Source organism: Eubalaena glacialis, chromosome 12, assembly GCF_028564815.1.
Source record: "Eubalaena glacialis isolate mEubGla1 chromosome 12, mEubGla1.1.hap2.+ XY, whole genome shotgun sequence".
Lineage (NCBI taxonomy): Eukaryota > Metazoa > Chordata > Mammalia > Artiodactyla > Balaenidae > Eubalaena > Eubalaena glacialis.
Genome location: NC_083727.1, coordinates 664247 through 684779, shown reverse-complemented (window position 1 = coordinate 684779; position 20533 = coordinate 664247). Strand labels below are relative to the sequence as shown.

General features: G+C 40.4%; 1 long non-coding RNA gene across 3 annotated transcripts in view; it reads right to left on the bottom strand.

Moving 5' to 3' along the window:
• Nucleotides 1-1388: 1388 nt before the first annotated feature.
• LOC133102374 (uncharacterized) overlaps nucleotides 1389-20533 on the bottom strand; it is a 79682-nt gene continuing 60537 nt past the window's right edge. For 2 of the 3 annotated variants that reach the window (XR_009702931.1, XR_009702930.1), the window contains one exon: nucleotides 19798-19983. This is a non-coding gene — a long non-coding RNA (uncharacterized LOC133102374). Of the gene's footprint in view, nucleotides 2177-19797; nucleotides 19984-20533 lie in introns of those variants that run through there. The other variant, XR_009702932.1, reaches the window with a different exon arrangement.

The following is a 20533-nucleotide window of genomic DNA, read 5'->3' as shown; positions in this document are numbered from 1 at the left end:
GCTCCACACTGAAAGGGAAGCGCGAGGGTGCTAAGGTTCACCTGATCTCGGAAAAATGTTAGTGAACGGAGAGCATGCATCTTAAATCAGATAAATACGGTACTAAGAGACAAAGCCCGCTAAACACTCCTTGAGTCCATTACTGAAGTGTTGCTACTTCACAGAGATCTTTCTGATCATCGTGCTCAGACAAAACACAGGACTTTGGAACAATGAGGCTTTTCGTTAGAAATTTCTATTACAAAGACATTTAGCACTGCATTATTTTATCATCATTCCTCCAATTTCATAGCAGTTCTACAAAAACAAGTGTGGTAGAGAGTATGAACGTTTGAAAACCTTCCTTCAGGTTCCGTGTGGCCTCGTGGTTTCCTGAGATGCTGAACGAGAATGTCGGCTTCTCCAACTGCCGGCTCCTGGGTGGCACCTCGTCAGGAGCCGGCGTCCCTGAGAAGCACCCGGTCCTTCTTCCTCCCGTTCTTTCTCATACACGTAGGTCACACTTGCTTCTTTTATTCATGAAAATAATCTCGATGGCAATAGAGACCTACACAACGTTTTCTAACTGAAAATTTTCAAGTATTCAAAAAAGTTCCTCTGTTCACTTATGCTAAAGGGTATTTTGAGGCCAACACTGAATTTTCAGTATTCCACCTGTCAATCACCACACCCAGCCCCCTGCCACACACCTTACTTGCCTCCTAGCCTAGCTCTTATCTTCTGGCTCTGTCACTCATGACCACTCCTCAGTATTACTGGCTGTGCTACTGAAAGGCTTCAAAAAGGAATCCAACAATGTCAAAAACCACACTAAAAATTTAAAATAGGTAATTGCAACGCATACTATGAATTAAGAAAAGCTGGTACACTACAGTATATGTAGCACAACCTCATTTTGGGGATGAGTGAAGCATAATCAAGTGTACATCCCAGTATTGTTTATAAGAGGATAGAAAAATTTAAACCTAAGTACCCATCGGCAGAGGATGCAAAGGCTAAATTAGGGTCATTGATGGATGGGGTACAAAGAAGACTTCAGGTGACAGCGATGGAAGCTCTGTAGTCAAGGACACGACAAGCTTCATTTATTCATTTTTCCAACATTCAATACAAATGGAAGGTAAACTATGTTGCCAGGCACCATAACACGCCCTGGACTGCAGCAATCCAGTGTCAGGGAAAGGAAGCAGGTACGGAAAACAGCATCGATGGTACAGCTCCACAAAGTACACACACACACTCGCATGCACAGTCACACCGCAGTGGCACTCTCGGAATCAAAGCTTCAAACTTAAAGGGACAAAATGAAATCAATATTCCCAAATACTCAAGTTTCATTAATATTTAACATTGCTTACATCTTTTACCAAAAAATCTCCCTCTGCATTTTAATACAAGATCATTCACTTTTCTGGGTTGATTTGCAGTTGATGTTACTTTCTCTTAATCCTTTCTCCTAATTAAGATTCTTTAAATTTTGTGGTCCTCCTTCTCCATCTAAATCCTTTTCACGAGAATTTCAAAATCATTTCCTTACTTGCCGTGTACTTGCTTTCTTCCTTCAATGATCCTGTCCACGGATATCTCATTATTTTTTTATATTTCAGTTAGAGCAAATGTCCATCGGCACCGAATGACAAACACTTTCACTGTAAAAGAAAACACCCTCGATTTCTCTTTCTCCCCAGTAAAGGTCTATTTCCTAAGTTCATCTCCCTGCACTCGATGCAAGCTGGCATGTAATCTTAAATATTACAAAATTTCACCAAAATACAGGCCGACAGATAGAAAAGCTATGATGTGAGACTTGTACGAAACAGAGGCGACCACACCTGGGCAGCGGCCGGGCTGAAGGCCACGGCCGTGACCGTGTCCATGCGTCCTGCCAGTCTGCAGCAGTAAGTGCCAGAGCTGGTTTTGCACACGAACGCCCAGAGGACAGAACGCACAGGTGCTCCGCGTTGCAGGCTCGGATGATCCGCAAGGCATCGTGCAAAGCTCAAGTATGTTCGCCAGCTGATCAGGCATCAGAGAAGCAGCTGGTCGACAAAACGCCACCTACGCCATGGAAGTAACTTCATGAAATGTGCTTTTCTCTTTTCCCTTTTAGAAAGTTTATCATCTTCACGAATTTACTTCATACTTTCTATTTCCTATGATAAGCTTCCACGATACCCTGTGAACAGTTTTAAATATATGCTCATTAGGTGGATGGACCTAGAGTCTGTCATACAGAGTGAAGTAAGTCAGAAAGAGAAAAACAAATACCGTATGCTAACACATGTATATGGAATCTAAAAAACAAAAAATGGTTCTGAAGAACCTAGGGGCAGGACAGGAATAAAGAGGCAGACGTAGAAAATGGACTTGAGGGGAAAGGGGAAGCTGGGACGAAGTGAGAGAGTGGCATGGACATATATACACTACCAGATGTAAATAGATAGCTAGTGGGAAGCAGCCACATAGCACAGGGAGATCAGCTCGGTGCTTTGTGTCCACCTAGAGGGGTGGGATAGGGAGGGTGGGAGGGAGATGCAACAGGGAGGGGATATGGGGATATATGTATACGTATAGCTGATTCACTTTGCGATACAGCAGAAACTAACACAACATTGTAAAGCAATTATACTCCAATAAAGATGTTTATATATATATATATATGCTTATATTTGATGACTAATTTTAAGGAAAGAGTACAGATTTTGTATTTCAACCTTACCTGGAAGTCCCAAATTGAGTGAAAATGGTGTGGTTTTTTTTTTTTTTTTTGTCCTTTTCCATAAATTTGAGAGAGAAATGTCTATACTTTGCTTCCTACTAATCAGCTTGGAATTTGAGCAATGCAAATATTTAGAATTTTCTCCATAGCTGTTGATGAAATGAAAAATAAAAACATACATCCCTCTCTAATTGTATTACTATATTAAAAGATATATATCTGGAGTCACCATTGAATGCTGCATTTTAGGAACAAATGCTGGTGTCAGGACACCATCCTGATGCCACACACGAGGTGGGAGAACTGCTCCAATTATTAAGCAACAAAATGTTCCAACATTTCTCAACTCTACTAGGAATTAAGACAAGTGCCACATTGCAGGAGAAAGATCTTGAAGTGGATTCCTTTTCCCAAAATAATCTACTTTAATGTACCAATGAGTCCTTCAAATTTAGACTTTCCAAGTGATTCTGTCATTGGCTAAACAGTGGTTTTGAAATAAAGTCTACAAATAGATGTTTTATACATTTTGAACTAAAGTAGAGGAATAAAATATCTGCCTTTTCCCCTCTGGCCCAAACATGTGTTTATTTGAAGCGTATACGTTTACTTAGCCCTAAAAGTTCTCACGCAGCTACTGGGGTGAGGTCTCAAGAGAACCTGAGAATGTGCGTTTCTAATGGGTTCCCAGAGGAGCCCCCACTTTGAGAACCACCGGGCCAGAGTAACCGTAACACTTTCACAGTATATCACCATCTGCAAAACACTTCACAACAGTTACGTAAATCACAACTGGCCGAGGTACGTGCACTTGAAATTATTAATAACCCACATTTTATTGAGGAAATCAGGGCCTGTAGGGAACAAGTTACTAGTACAGTCATCACGTGTCAGACTGATTCTCAACTGGTTTCTCTGACTCTGAACTTTCTGTTTCACGGGGTTGCCAGCGACAACGCCCTTCCTGAAGGACTCGGGCTTCTCTAGAGGCCCTCTGGTCCCACACATGCTTCGGAACCACCCTTGCCGTTTCTCACCGACTCAGTGAGGGATGCTCCCAGTAATTTTGGAGGGTTTCTCAGGATTCAGGACTCTTCTTGTCTGCTGTTTAGATTGAGTGAGCAAGGGAAATTACAGTGACCACACCTCTTTTGCATCCGCTATTTCCAAAGATAAGATATTTGGAACAACACCAAACACTCACTGAACCTAACTTTTATATCAATTTCCTCATGCAGTCCTCTCTACAGTCCTACAAAGAAAACACGATTATTGTCCCGCTTCTACAGACAAGGAAGCCGTGGCTGGAGGTGGGCACTCTTCCCAGACTCCACAGCTATGGGAGCTGGGACCAGGCTCGACTCCAGGGCTGCCAACTTCAGCGTTTGAACGCCTCACCAAGGCACTGTGCTCGCTTTCCGGAGCCTTTGCCTCGTGCTGCGTGCTCCGTATCGTGCATCGGCTTTGTTTTATCATTTGTCACCCTAATTGTACTGTGTGTGCACATGTGTGTGCCAAACAGTTGATGCTCGATTGTTCAAATGGTACAGCCGCTTTGGAAACCTGTTTTGCAGCTTCCGATAAAATTAAACCTACACCAGCTTTCTGACCCAGCAATGCCACGCCTCTGTATACACCCAAGAGAAATGAAAATGGATGTCCACCCAGAGACTTGTACAAAACTGCTCATAGCAACTTCATTCAAAAAAGTTAAACATACAACTACTTTATGACCTACCTATAAATTGTATGTCAATGAAATTATAAATTTTGGAGGAACATAGGGCAAATTACTACACACATACACACACACACACACACACACACATCCTCTAGATTCCAAGCTACAGAGGGCAGGGAAAGGCAGATTCACAATCACCACGGACTGAAAACCACCAGATCCGAACTGAAGTGAGGCCCGGCTCTGAGTAGCAGGGTCGACGGGAAACGGCTCACTGTTCCCAAGCTCCCGCGGACGCCCAGGCCTGCAGGTGACGCCCAGCAGCTGCTGCATATTCGGGAAGCAGGAAAGAGGCCGGTGTCAGAGACTGTGACGTGCGTTCAACTTGTGACGGGGGGAACAGCTCAAACCACAAAAGTGCTGAATTTACAACAGAAGGTGTGAGAAGAGGAAGAAGAGTCGAACAAGAAGTAGACAAGCGGGGAGGGGCAAGATGGCGGAAGAGTAAGACGTGGAGATCACCTTCCTTCCCACAGATACATCAGAAATACATCTACACGTGGAACTGCTCCTACAGAACACCCACCGAACGCTGGCAGAAGACGTCAGACCTCGCAAAAGGCAAGAAACTCCCCACGTACCTGGGTAGGGCAAAAGAAAAAAGGAAAAACAGAGACAAAAGAATAGGGACGGGACCTGCACCAGTGGGAGGGAGCTGTGAAGAAGGAAAGGTTTCCACACACTAGGAGCCCCTTCGAGGGCGGAGACTGCGGGTGGCGGAGGGGGTAAGCTCCGGAGCCGCGGAGGAGAGCGCAGACACAGGGGTGCGGAGGGCAAAGCGGAGAGATTCCCGCACAGAGGAGCGGTGCCGACCAGCACTCACCAGCCCGAGAGGCTTGTCTGCTCCCCCGCCGGGGCGGGCGGGGGCTGGGAGCTGAGGCTCGGGCTTCGGAGGTCGGATCGCAGGGAAAGGACTGGGGTTGGCGGCGTGAACACAGCCTGAAGGGCCTAGTGCGCCACAGCTAGCCGGGAGGGAGTCTGGGAAAAAGTCTGCAGCTGCCGAAGAGGCAAGAGACTTTTTCTTACCTCTTTGTTTCCTGGTGCGCGAGGAGAGGGGATTCAGAGCGCCGCCTAAACGAGCTCCAGAGACGGGCGCGAGCCGTGGCGATCAGCGCGGACCCCAGAGACGGGCATGAGACGCTAAGGCTGCTGCTGCCGCCACCAAGAAGCCTGTGTGCGAGCACAGGTCACTCTCCACACCTCCCCTCCCGGGAGCCTGTGCAGCCCGCCACTGCCAGGGTCCCGTGATCCAGGGACAACTTCCCCGGGAGAACACATGGCGCGCCTCGGGCTGCTGCAACGTCACGCCGGCTTCTGCCGCCGCAGGCTCGCCCCGCCTCCTCCGTACCGCTCCCTCCCCCCGGCCTGAGTGAGCCAGAGCCCCCGAATCAGCTGCTCCTTTAACCCCGTTCTGTCTGGGCGGGGAACAGACGCCCTCAGGCGACCTACACGCAGAGGCGGGTCCAAATCCAAAGCTGAACCCCGGGAGCTGTGCGAACAAAGAAGAGAAAGGGAAATCTCTCCCAGCAGCCTCAGAAGCAGCGGATTAAAACTCCACAAACAACTTGATGTGCCTGCATCTGTGGAATACCTGAATAGACAATGAATCATCCCAAATTTAGGCGGTGGACTTTGGGAGCAGGATATATTAACTTTTCCCCTTTTCCTTTTTTTGTGAGTGTATATGTGTATGCTTCTGGGTGAGATTTTGTCTGTATAGCTTTGCTTTACAATATCTTTATTTTACTTCACTATATTTTATCCTCTTTCTTCCTTTCTTTCTATTTTTTCTCCCTTTTACTCTGAGCCGTGTGGATGAAAGGCTCTTGGTGCTCCAGCCAGGCATCAGGGCTGTGCCTCTGAGGTGGGAGAGCCAACTTCAGGACACTGGTCCACAAGAGACCTCCCAGATCCACGTAATAACAAACGGCGAAAATCTCTCAGAGATCTCCATCTCAACATCAAGACCCAGCTTCACTCAACGACCAGCAAGCTATAGTGCTGGACACCCTATGCCAAACAACTAGCAAGACAGGAACACAGCCCCATCCATTAGCAGAGAGGCTGCCTAAAATCATAATAAGGCCACAGACACCCCAAAACACACCACCAGACGTGGACGTGCCCACCAGAAAGACAAGATCCAGCCTCATCCACCAGAACACAGGCACTAGTTCCCTCCACCAGGAAACCTACACAACCCACAGAACCAACCTTAGCCACTGGGGACAGATACCAAAAACAACGGGAACTACGAACCTGCAGCCTGTGAAAAGGAGACCCCAAACACAGTAAGATAAGCAAAATGAGAAGACAGAAAAACACACAGCAGATGAAGGAGCAGGGTCAAAACACACCAGACCTAACAAATGAAGAGGAAATAGGTAGTCTACCTGAAAAAGAATTCAGAATAATGATAGTAAGGATGATCCAAAATCTTGGAAATAGAATAGACAAAATGCAAGAAACATTTAACAAGGACGTAGAAGAACTAAAGAGGAACCAAGCAATGATGAAAAGCACAATAAATGAAATTAAAAATACTCTAGATGGGATCAATAGCAGAATAACTGAGGCAGAAGAACGGATAAGTGACCTGGAAGATAAAATGGTGGAAATAACTACTGCAGAGCAGAATAAAGAAAAAAGAATGAAAAGAACTGAGGACAGTCTCAGAGACCTCTGGGACAACATTAAACGCACCAACATTCGAATTATAGGGGTCCCAGAAGAAGAAGAGAAAAAGAAAGGGACTGAGAAAATATTTGAAGAGATTATAGTTGAAAACTTCCCTAATATGGGAAAGGAAATAGTTAATCAAGTCCTGGAAGCACAGAGAGTCCCATACAGGATAAATCCAAGGAGAAACACACCAAGACACATATTAATCAAACTATCAAAATTAAATATAAAGTAAACATATTAAAAGCAGCAAGGGAAAAACAACAAATAACACACAAGGGCATCCCCATAAGGTTAACAGCTGATCTTTCAGCAGAAACTCTGCAAGCCAGAAGGGAGTGGCAGGATATACTTAAAGTGATGAAGGAGAAAAACCTACAACCAAGATTAATCTACCCAGCAAGGATCTCATTCAGATTTGATGGAGAAATTAAAACCTTTACAGACAAGCAAAAGCTGAGAGAGTTCAGCACCACCAAACCAGCTTTACAACAAATGCTAAAGGAACTTCTCTAGGCAAGAAACACAAGAGAAGGAAAACACCTACAATAACAAACCCAAAACATTTAAGAAAATGGGAATAGGAACATACATGTCGATAATTACCTTAAATGTAAATGGATTAAATGCTCCCACCAAAAGACACAGACTGGCTGAATGGATACAAAAACAAGACCCGTATATATGCTGTCTACAAGAGACCCACTTCAGACCTAGAGACACATACAGACTGAAAGTGAGGGGATGGAAAAAGATATTCCATGCAAATGGAAATCAAAAGAAAGCTGGAGTAGCAATTCTCATATCAGACAAAATAGACTTTAAAATAAAGACTATTACAGGAGACAAAGAAGGACACTATATAATGATCAAGGGATCAATCCAAGAGGAAGGTATAACAATTGTAAATATTTATGCACCCAACATAGGAGCACCTCAATACATAAGGCAAATACTAACAGCCATAAAAGGGGAAATCAACAGCAACACAATCATAGTAGGGGACTTTAACACCCCACTTTCACCAATGGACAGATCATCCAAAATGAAAATAAATAAGGAAACACAAGCTTTAAATGATACATTAAACAAGATGGTCTTAATTGATATTTATAGGACATTCCACCCAGAAACAACAGAATACACATTTTTCTCAAGTGCTCATGGAACATTCTCCAGGATAGATCATATCTTGGGTCACAAATCAAGCCTTGGTTAATTTTAAAAAATTGAAATCGTATCAAGTATCTTTTCCAACCACAACGCTATGAGACTAGATGTCAATTACAGGAAAAGATCTGTAAAAAATACAAACACATGGAGGCTACACAATACACTACTTAATAACGAAGTGATCACTGAAGAAATCAAAGGGGAAATCAAAAAATACCTAGAAACAAATGACAATGGAGACACGGCGATCCAAAACCTATGGGATGCAGCAAAAGCAGTTCTAAGAGGGACGTTTATAGCAATAAAAGCCTACATCAAGAAACAGGAAACATCTCGAATAAACAACCTAACCTTGCACCTGAAGCAATTAGAGAAAGAAGAACAAAAAAACCCCAAAGCTAGCAGAAGGAAAGAAATCATAAAGATCAGATCAGAAATAAATGAAAAAGAAATGAAGGAAACAATAGCAAAAATCAATGAAACTAAAAGCTGGTTCTTTGAGAAGATAAACAAAATTGATAAACCATTAGCCAGACTCATCAAGAGAAAAAGGGAGAAGACTCAAATTAATAGAATTAGAAATGAAAAAGGAGAAGTAACCACTGACACTGCAGAAATACAAACGATCATGAGAGATTACTACAAGCAACTCTATGCCAATAAAATGGACAACCTGGAAGAAATGGACAGATTCTTAGAAATGCACAACCTGCCGAGACTGAACCAGGAAGAAATAGAAAATATGAACAGACCAATCACAAGCACTGAAATTGAAACTGTGATTAAAAATCTTCCAACACACAAAAGCCCAGGACCAGATGGCTTCACAGGCGAATTCTATCAAACATTTAGAGAAGAGCTAACACCTATCCTTCTCAAACTCTTCCAAAATATTGCAGAGGGAGGAACACTCCCAAACTCATTCTATGAGGCCACCATCACCCTGATACCAAAACCAGAAAAAGATGTCACAAAGAAAGAAAACTACAGGCCAATATCACTGATGAACATAGATGCAAAAATCCTCAACAAAATACTAGCAAACAGAATCCAACAGCACATTAAAAGGATCATACACCATGATCAAGTGGGGTTTATTCCAGGAATGCAAGGATTCTTCAATATACGCAAATCAATCAACGTGATACATCATATTAACAAATTGAAGGAGAAAAACCATATGATCATCTCAATAGATGCAGAGAAAGCTTTCGACAAAATTCAACACCCATTTATGATAAAAGCCCTGCAGAAAGTAGGCATAGAGGGAACTTTCCTCAACATAATAAAGGCCATATATGACAAACCCACAGCCAACATTGTCCTCAATGGTGAAAAACTGAAACCATTTCCACTAAGATCAGGAACAAGACAAGGTTGCCCACTCTCACCACTATTATTCAACATAGTTTTGGAAGTGTTAGCCACAGCAATCAGAGAAGAAAAAGAAATAAAAGGAATCCAAATGGGAAAAGAAGAAGTAAAGCTGTCACTGTTTGCAGATGACATGATACTATACATAGAGAATCCTAAAGATGCTACCAGAAAACTACTAGAGCTAATCAATGAATTTGGTAAAGTAGCAGGATACAAAATTAATGCACAGAAATCTCTTGCATTTCTGTACACTAATGATGAAAAATGTGAAAGTGAAATTAAGAAAACACTCCCATTTACCATTGCAACAAAAAGAATAAAATATCTAGGAATAAACCTACCTAAGGAGACAAAAGACCTGTATGCAGAAAATTATAGGACACTGATGAAAGAAATTAAAGATGATACAAATAGATGGAGAGGTATACCATGTTCTTGGATTGGAAGAATCAACATTGTGAAAATGACTCTGCTACCCAAAGCAATCTACAGATTCAATGCAATCCCTATCAAACTACCACTGGCATTTTTCACAGAACTAGAACAAAAAATTTCACAATTTGTATGGAAACACAAAAGACCCCGAATAGCCAAAGCAATCTTGAGAACGAAAAATGGAGCTGGAGGAATCAGGCTCCCTGACTTCAGACTATATTACAAAGCTACAGTAATCAAGACAGTTTGGTACTGGCACAAAAACAGAAATATAGATCAATGGAACAGGATAGAAAGCCCAGAGATAAGCCCACGCACATATGGTCACCTTATCTTTGATAAAGGAAGCAAGCATATACAGTGGAGAAAAGACAGCCTCTTCAATAAGTGGTGCTGGGAAAATTGGACAGGTACATGTAAAAGTATGAAATTAGAACACTCCCTGACACCATACACAAAAATAAACTCAAAATGGATTAAAGACCTAAATGTAAGGCCAGACACTATCAAACTCTTAGAGGAAAACATAGGCAGAACACTCTATGACATAAATCACAGCAAGATCCTTTTTGACCCAGCTCCTAGAGAAATGGAAATAAAAACACAAATAAACAAATGGGACCTAATGAAACTTAAAAGCTTTTGCACAGCAAAGGAAACCATAAACAAGACGAAAAGACAACCCTCAGAATGGGAGAAAATATTTGCAAATGAAGCAACTGACAAAGGATTAATCTCCAAGATTTACAAGCAGCTCATGCAGCTCAATAACAAAAAAACGAACAACCCAATCCAAAAATGGGCAGAAGACCTAAATAGACATTTCTCCAAAGAAGATATACAGATTGCCAACAGACACATGAAAGAATACTCAACATCATTAATCATTAGAGAAATGCAAATCAAAACTACAATGAGGTATCATCTCACACCGGTCAGAATGGCCATCATCAAAAAATCTAGAAACAATAAATGCTGGAGAGGGTGTGGAGAAAAGGGAACACTCTTGCACTGTTGGTGGGAATGTAAATTGATACAGCCACTATGGAGAACAGTATGGAGGTTCCTTAAAAAACTAAAAATAGATCTACCATACGACCCAGCAATCCCACTACTGGGCACATACCCTGAGAAAACCATAATTCAGAAAGAGTCATGTACCAAAATATTCATTGCAGCTCTGTTTACAATAGCCAGGACATGGACGCAACCTAGGTGTCCATCATCGGATGAATGGATAAAGAAGATGTGGCACATATATACAATGGAATATTACTCAGCCATAAAAAGAAATGAAATGGAGGTATTTGTAATGAGGTGGATGGAGTTAGAGTCTGTCATACAGAGTGAAGTAAGTCAGAAAGAGAAAAACAAATACAGTATGCTAACACACACATATGGAATCTAAGGAAAAAAAAAAAGGCCATGAAGAACCTAGTGGCAAGACGGGAATAAAGACACAGACCTACTAGAGAATGGACTTGAGGATATGGGGAGGGGGAGGGGTGAGATGTGACAGGGTGAGAGAGTGTCATGGACATATATACACTACCAAATGTAAAATAGATAGCTAGTGGGAAGCAGCCGCATAGCACAGGGAGATCAGCTCGGTGCTTTGTGACCACCTAGAGGGGTGGGATAGGGAGGGTGGGAGGGAGGGAGATGCAAGAGGGAAGAGATATGGGAACATATGTATATGTATAACTGATTCACTTTGTTATAAAGCAGAAGCTAACACACCATTGTAAAGCAATTATACTTCAATAAAGATGTTTAAAAAAAAAAAAAAAGTAGACAAGCGTCTAAAGAGAAGCCACCAGAGCAAAGGATTTCAAGACATAAGAAAAGGGCAGGGAAAGAGGCCCGGAGGTAACTGGGTTGGTGTTGTGACTTGTCAGGAAGCGTCTCAGTGGATACATGAGGGACGCAATTACAAAAGTAAGTTAAGTGCAAGCTTCTAGCTTCGGTTAGTATTTTTAGACCCCAGGGAACTGGCCTGTGGCTCATGGAAAATGGGATGAGAAGGAGACAGAAAGTTCTCCGACACAGCTGTGTGCCGGGCAGGGCGAGAGTGGATGGGCCAGGCACCGTGCAGCCAGCCCGCGGGGACACGGCTGCGCCTGCTTCCTGCCCTGAAAGACCTCGAACAAACAAGAGCGCAGACGCACAGCCGACGGGGCTGACGGGCAAAGAGCAGCTCTGAAAACCAGAAGGCGGGGTTTGCAGTTCATCGGCTTCCATCGTATAATTATCTCCTGCTGAAAAGTCCTTCCCGAGACTCCTCGTTTTCACCTCAGTCTAAATGGGAACTAACACTAGCTTGTATCTGCATGGAACCTCAAAATGCACATAAGGTGACACCATAATATCTATTGTGAAGGAAGTCTAGGTAAGAGTTATTTAAAAACAGGCCTTTGTGTTCTATATGAAAATGGTAGTAAATGAAACATATCTTTTCACCCAGAAGGTTCTTGAGTCAAATGAAAGCAGCAGTTTGCAGCTCCAAATATCAGAAATATTTTATTAGATACGCACTTGTCATGAGCTGTACTTCCACAGAGTGGCAACGATCAGTCCAAAAGGACAAATGTGCTTCATAGAAATGGTGGAAAAGTAAGAAAGAATTCTGCAGATGATTCAATTTCATTACAATCCATGGGAAAAACAAAACGTTTTAAGTAGAGGTAATAATAGTTATTTGATTCATGAAGCAACTTCTTCCTCATCAAAGAGAAATAAGTTTTAGCTAAAACATACTAAGAAACAAAAGAAACTTGAAATAAAACCTGTATAGAGTAAATGTTACTCTGAAACTAAATCAAGCCCTGAGAAAAGGGGTGAGAAAAAAAGAAAGCAATATTTTTTGCAGGCAAAAACTGAGGGTGTGGCGCAAACCAAACAGGTGCTGGAAAAACGCTTTACTGCTCGAAAGTATTTCCACAAAAATTGTAAAGGACTGAATGTACTACTGAAAAAGATCGATGGTTTGCAAACAGGACTAGACCAGTTCATTATGACTATTTTGCAATTCTGCTGATGTCCATGAAGATGAAGTGTCTTTCATTTTTTCATCTCATAGGGCTCTAACATGTGTTCTTCATTTTTCCTTTCCCCGAATTATCCCCATAGAAAAAAAGAGAAAAAGAATTGCAAACAGAAGTTAATTCTGTATTTCTGAAACTTCATGATAGTGATATTGTCCACAGGGGAATCAACTATCATACTATGGTCACTTACTTTGCTTTTTAAAATATTTCCAGAAATGATATTTCTCAGAACTGTGCACATTTCTTCAGATCACTGAATTTTTATTTTAAAAAATAATTTTTATTAAAAAATATTCTTATTTTTTAAAAAATATTTTAAAAATAATTTTTATTAAAAAATAATAATCTTTTCTCAGAAGACCAAAATGTTCAAGGTTTAATACAGAGCCTTATTTAAAATCACACTGAGACAGAAACACTGCCTACTTCCAGTAGGAAGCAAAGACTCCATTAGAAAACATTAGTGACATTGTTCTGGGCTCTCCTGTCAGGTTTGAGGCGGACACACAATCTCCTTCCCTCCTCAAACTCCATCAACCTCTGGCAACAGGAACTATGACAAATAAAGTGACAGGTTCTGCAGGTCCCCCCCCACTTCCTCTTGCAGAGAGTGTGCACAGCAGATCACTGGAATGGCACTGACCACTGGTCTAACCGCTAGTACCACATACCTAGGGGAGTAGCAGCCTTAATGGTCTGGATACAAATCCTTATCAACTTTAGTTCTAATAACAGCCTGGTCTTTCTCAGCATCTTTGGACCTATGATCAAATATACAACTAATTATCTGTAAGTATCCATTAGTTCATTCATTCATTTTGATTTCTTTGAAAATACAATCCTATAGTGAAACATCGGGGCCAAAGTGTCTGGTAAAAGAGTAGCTACTATCAACCCAGAGCTTTGCCGTTATCCCGATGAAGTCATCACTTCACAGTGATGTAAAGTGTGTAATCACAGCTTTCTATACAGTCAGATTCAAGCAATATTTCTCAAATGCAACCGCGAACATGTACTACTTCCTTTTACCCTACGGTAGGCGCTACAGTGCACTGCTGCAGATGAGAACACTACGGGTCGGAGAATCAGCGGTTCCCAAACATACAGAGCTGACCAGGACGCAGACGCAGGCTTCTCCTGACCCGAGAGGCTTCCCTTAGCGCCCGGCTACTGCCCTCCAGGAGGCCGGCAAAGGGGGCTCACGCAACAGTGAAGTCAAGACAGTCCATGTCCCATACTGTTTCCAATGCCTGTGCTTGCCTTTTGATTTTGAAAAATTTCCAATATGTACAAAAGTGCAGAGAATTACACAATAAGCTCCATCTATACATAACCCAAGTACAACATTATCAAGATTTTGCTCTACTTGCTTCAACTACCATCTCTTTTTTCTTTTTCTTTCTAGTTTTTGGGGGCAAAGAATTATGAAGTATTTTGAAGCAAATTGCAAAGATGATGGTCTACGTATTTTGTAAGTATCTCTAAAAATATGGACATTTTACACATAACCATACTTCCATTTTTACATCTAACTAAAATAATAATTCCCTGATATTTACTACCCAGTAAATATCAATAATTTCCCAATGTTCTCAAATGTCTTTTCACAATTATTTTGGGCCAATCAGAATCCAAACAAGATCTGTACATTGTTTTTACGTCTCTTTTATTTTGGAGCAATCTTCCTCTCCCTGCCTCTTTTTTCATGCCATACACATGTTGAAGAAACTGGACCAGTGTCCTGAAGGATGTTCCATATTCAGGATCTGTCTGTTTGCTTCCTTGTGATGCCTTTCAACATGTTCCATTATCCTGTGTATTTGCTGTAAAGTCAGAAATTACCTACAAAGACTCAGTTAGCTCAGGCTCACTTTTTTTCACAGGACTACTTCCTGGTGAAGACTACTGTGGTGTGTACCTTTACATGGCATTAGTAACACATCTAAAGTCTAAACTGTTCCACACTTAGTGATGTTAACGTTGGCCAGAAGGTCCAGGTTGTGACAGCAAGATGCTCCCTGGGAGAGTTTCCCATCAATCTCGTTTTTAATTGTAGTAACAACATTTAACATAAGATCACCCTCTTAACAAAGGTTCACATACACAATACAGTGCTGTTGACCTCAGACACCGTGTTTACAGAGATCCCCAGACTTACTCATCCTGCATAACTAAAACTCTGTGTCTTTTGGCCAGTATCTCCCATTTCCCCCACCCCGAGCTCCTGGAAACCACCGTTCAACTCTCTGCCTCTGTGAGTTTGACCATTTTAGACTCCTCATATAAGCGGAATCACGCAGTATTTGTCCTTCTACGACTGGCTTATTTCACTTAGCATAACGTCTTCAAGGTCATCCATGATGTCCCATATTGCAGGATTTCCTTCCTTTTTATGTCTGAATAACATTCCATTATATGTATTTATCACATTTTCTTTATCTATTCATCCATCAATAAACATTTGGGTTGTTTCCTCAATGTGGCTACTGTGAATAATGCTGCAATGACACAGGAGTACAAATATCTCTTTGAGATCCTGATTGCAATTCTTCTGGATAAATACCCACGAGTGGAATTGCTGAATCATATGGTATTCTACTTTTAATTTTTTGAGGAACCTCTACACTGTTTTTATAGTGGCTGCACCATTTTACATTCCCACCAGCAGTGTAAAAGGGTTCCAATTTCTCCACATCTTCGCCAACACATTATCTTCTGTTTTTCTGATAACAGCCATCCTAACAGGTGTGAAGTGATAGCTCATTGTGGTTTTGATTTGTATTTCCCTGATCATTAGTGATTTTGAGCATCTTTTCATGTACCTGTTGGCCATCTGCATGTCTTCTTTGGACAAATGTCTATTCAAGCTGCCTGGGAGTCATTCATCTTTATGATCTTTATCTGACTGTTTCATCTACAAATGACATGCGCTAAAATCAATTACTTCATTTGAGATTGCAAGAGGGTGATTTTCTAATTCTGCCATTCATTCCACTTGTCTGGAATTTGTCTCTAAAACAGAACTTTTCCTCTTCAAATTGAGTATTTGGTTGACTTGAAACATAGTTCAAACAGGACAGGCAAAACAAATGCTTAATCCTTTCCCTTTAAAAGACATGCTTCTGAGTAAGGAATTGGTACCCTACTTATCTCCCAATGGGGACCAATGAGGTTCTGTTTTATGTTTGTTTTTGTTTTGTTTTATTTATCTCCTTTGTAGAATGGCATTTTTAAAATCATGAGATTTTAGACAAAAAATGATTTAAAATCAATTGCAGTCATTATTCTTTTGGTGCTCAACTGGGCCTTCTCTGGCCAATAGCCTTTGATGTTCCCTCCTGTGGCCTTATTATATGACCCTTTCCTTTTCAATTTCTTCCTTTCTTTCTGGCACAACATGTTCCTGGTTCCTCTGCAACAGACCTGCAACCAGCTCTTCACCCAGAAACCTCTGGTTTCCACGATGGGGAACAGCATTGAGAGACTGCACTGAGGAGGGTCTTAGGAATGTCCATGCCTCTGAGCATTTTCAGTGGCCAGAGCTGGGAAACACTCACCTGTCTTTATATTCGTGCACCAGTTCCACAATGTTTTAATTAGAGAGTCTTTCTTTTTTTTATTATTTATTTTCTTTCTTTTTTTTTTGGCTGCATCCGGTCTTAGTTGAGGCATGCAGGATCCTTTTTTCTCCTTGCAGCACGCAGGCTTCTCTCTAGTTGTGGTGGTGGGTTTTCTCTCTCTAGTTGTGGCACGCTGGCTCCAAGGCTCGTGGGCTCTGTAGTTTGCAGCACGGGGCTCTCTCTTTGAGGCACACAAGCTCAATAGTTGTGGTGCACACTTAGTTGCCTCGCGGTATGTGGGAATCTTAGTTCCCCGACCAGGGATTGAACCCACGTCCCCTGCACTGGAAGGCGGATTCTTTACCACTGGACCTCAGGGGAAGTCCCTAGAGAGTCTTTGTAATACATTTTAATACCTAGTAAAGCACAGTCCCTTAACATAATGCTCTTTTTTCCAGGGTGTCTTGACAATTGTCACTTGTTTCCAACAACTTTACAATGAAACTGCCTAGCTACAGGGAAACCTATTGATATTTTCATTGGGGCAGTGTTAAATTTACATATTACTTATACAGCACTGACTTCTTTATCAGGTTGAATCTTCCTGTCCAAGAACAAGACAAGACTTTATATTTCTGGGGGGAAAAATCAAGTTTTCTTCATATAGGTTTTGTAGAATTCTTGCTACATTTACGCCTGAATATTTTATCCTTTTTAAGGCTCTTCTAAATGGACTCTCCTCTTCATTATATCTTCTCACAGGTTATTGTTTTTATACATAAAGACCATTGAATTCCAAATATTAACTCAAATCCTACTATTAATACTTTCTTGAATTATTTTATTGTTCACAATGCCCATTAATTTTCTTGGGTTTTCCAGATATGCAATCTTAACATCTATGAATAAAGATACTTATAAACTATTCCTTTTCAATTATAATGTCTCCAATAAAGTTCTCTTACCTAATTCCATAGGTAAATACCTCCAATACTCCAAAATAGTAGTGGAACTAAAGGGCCTTGTTTCTCTGTTCCCAGCCATAGAATGCCTCTAATGGTTTCTCATAAGATGCTGGCGTCTGGAGTGAGATCATCATTTTATCATTTGAAAGAAGCATCATAGGTGTTTTATCAGAAATGAATGTGGAATTCTGTTGAAATGCCTTTTCTGCATCTATTAAGATGGTCATACCAGTTAAAATATGCATTTATTAATAGAGTTCTTGATATTGAACCATCCTTAAATTCCATGAATATTGAACTTCTTTTGTTTCTGCTTTACCTTCTTTGTTAAAAGTAAAGTATATGTGTTTTCTTTAATTCCCCTCAGCTCATTTGCAAATATATTGTTAGTTTTCATCTGCCTAGAAAACATATTTTTCTGGTGTGGTCTCATTGTCTGTGAGTGTGTTTTTTGGTTCATCCTTATCTTTTTGTATTATAAAAAGCACATATTCAGTTTGTTTGACATTGTGAAGGTTCTTCAATGCCACACAAAAGATACTTAGTCTATGTTATACATGATATTGGATACTTTAAGGAGAAAAGCATCATTATCAGCAATAATTTGTTTTCCAGCCGTTAAAGGAAGTTTGTTAAAGTCTCCCATTATGATTGACGATGTTTCCTTTTCTCTTTGGAGTTTATACTACTTTTGCTTTATATATCTTGAAACTATGTTATTGGTGCATAAAGATTTAGAATTACAACATTTTTATATAGACTGTCATCTTTATCATTGTTAAATGTCCCTCATTATCTGTAGTAATGCTTTAATCCTGAAAGTCTACTTTACATTTAAGTATTCTCACATCAGCTTCATTTCCCATGTTTCTACTTTCAATGTTTTTGTGTTAATATTCTTAATTTCAGTTACTATATTCATCAGCTGCACTTGCATGTATGTTGCATAAAAGAAAATGGTGATCAAAAATTTCAAGAAAATTCAATGTACACAGTTGACTGCATTTGGTCCTGTAAGAATAGATTCATACTTAAGTTATCTCATGAATTTCTTAGGTAATATAGAAGTAGTGCTCAAGCCTTTGAAGCAAACGTTTTTCACATCATCAACTACCTCATTTAGAGATGAACTCAAGAATCTATCATAACAGACGACAAAGATGTCAAAGGAGCATGTTTAGTTAGTTATAAACTAGTAAATTTTTAGAATAACTTTTCCTATTTAAAAGTTCCATAAAACAGTCTTTAATATTCTTAAACTCCATTATCACCAGTTAAAAGGAATAAGGGGAAAAGTTTAGAAAATAAAGTGGACTCTCAGTTAAATTGTAATTTTTTCCCAAATAAATGTTATGATTTCCTTGAATTTTTGGAAATTCTTTATGTCTTTTTGTTTAGATAACCCTTATAGACCAGGAGTGAGTTGAATTGTGTCCCCCAAGATGATATATCCAAATCTTAACCACCAATTCCTGTGAATTATTTGGAATACCTGACCTTATTTGGAAATAGGATCTCTACAGATGTAATTAAGTATTGTAAGATCAGCTTGGATTTAGGGTGTCCAGTGACTAGTCTCCTTATATGAGAAGGGAGAGGGGATTTCAGATACACAGAGGAGACACACAGGGAAGATGGCTGTGTGGAGACAGAGGCAGACCCTGGAATAATAACCCCAAACCGAAGAACGCCCAGGATAGATGGCCACCACCAGCAGTGGAAGAGGCACAGGACAGATTCTCCCTCAGAGACTCCAGAAGGAACCGACCCTGCCAGCACCTGGATTTTGGACTTCTGGCCTCCAGAACTGTGAGAGAATAGATTTCTGCTGATTTAAGTTGCCAAGTTTGTACTAATTTGTTACAGCAGCCCCAGGAAACTAATACAAAACACACCACAGACAATTAGTGCAATGATTAATAAATGAATAAAGAAATTAATTAATTAATGATTGGTATTTAAAGTATCAGACTTCAATTAAAAAAAAAAACCATGAAGGCCTGTCATACCTCGTGTGTGATTGTTATTAAAATACCATTGCTATGTGATAGTCTCAAAACACTTGGCCATAGTCAAGCTTAAATTAGATTTCTGTCCTAACATGCAGCAGTATTAACCATCTCCACAAGAATGAGTGTAGACTCTTTGCTTAAAGACCAACACACGCACCACAGCAGCACCTACATGCTTATCCTCAGCACAAGCCACATATCGGCCGCAAACGCTAAAAGCAATTCCACACGGGTAGCAGCACTTCGGATGTCCTTCAAAACGGCTCTCACACCTATGAGGAAAAAAAGAAACAACAGGAGAACAAATGATTTTTCAATTTTTAACAAAAATTAGGAGAAAGATACTGACTTGTTGCTTTTCTTCACAAAAATGAGCAAACTAACAGTGAAAAAACATTTTTATAGGTGAGGATTATTAAATGGTGAGCAGGTTATTCTGGAGACCTTTAAAAATAATTAAAACACTTTTTAAAATCATAAATTCGCAAAACAAACAACCTAACATTAAATAAAATTTTTATATATGAAGAGTATATAAATGTCACACAAGATAGAAACAGGGGGTTTATACTTGTTTAGTGATTGAAGAGAAAAGCAGAGACAGTCTGCTAATGCTGTCCTTGTGAATATATATACATGCACACAGATATATAAATAGATGTAAGTATTCTATTTTGTTAGATACATTATATAGTTAATGACTGTCTGCTGTAATACAACAATCAATCAGAACATTTTTAAAGAACAGAATTATGTATATATATGTATCACGGTGTGTGCATATATATATATTTTTGTATACATATATATACCTCTCACTGT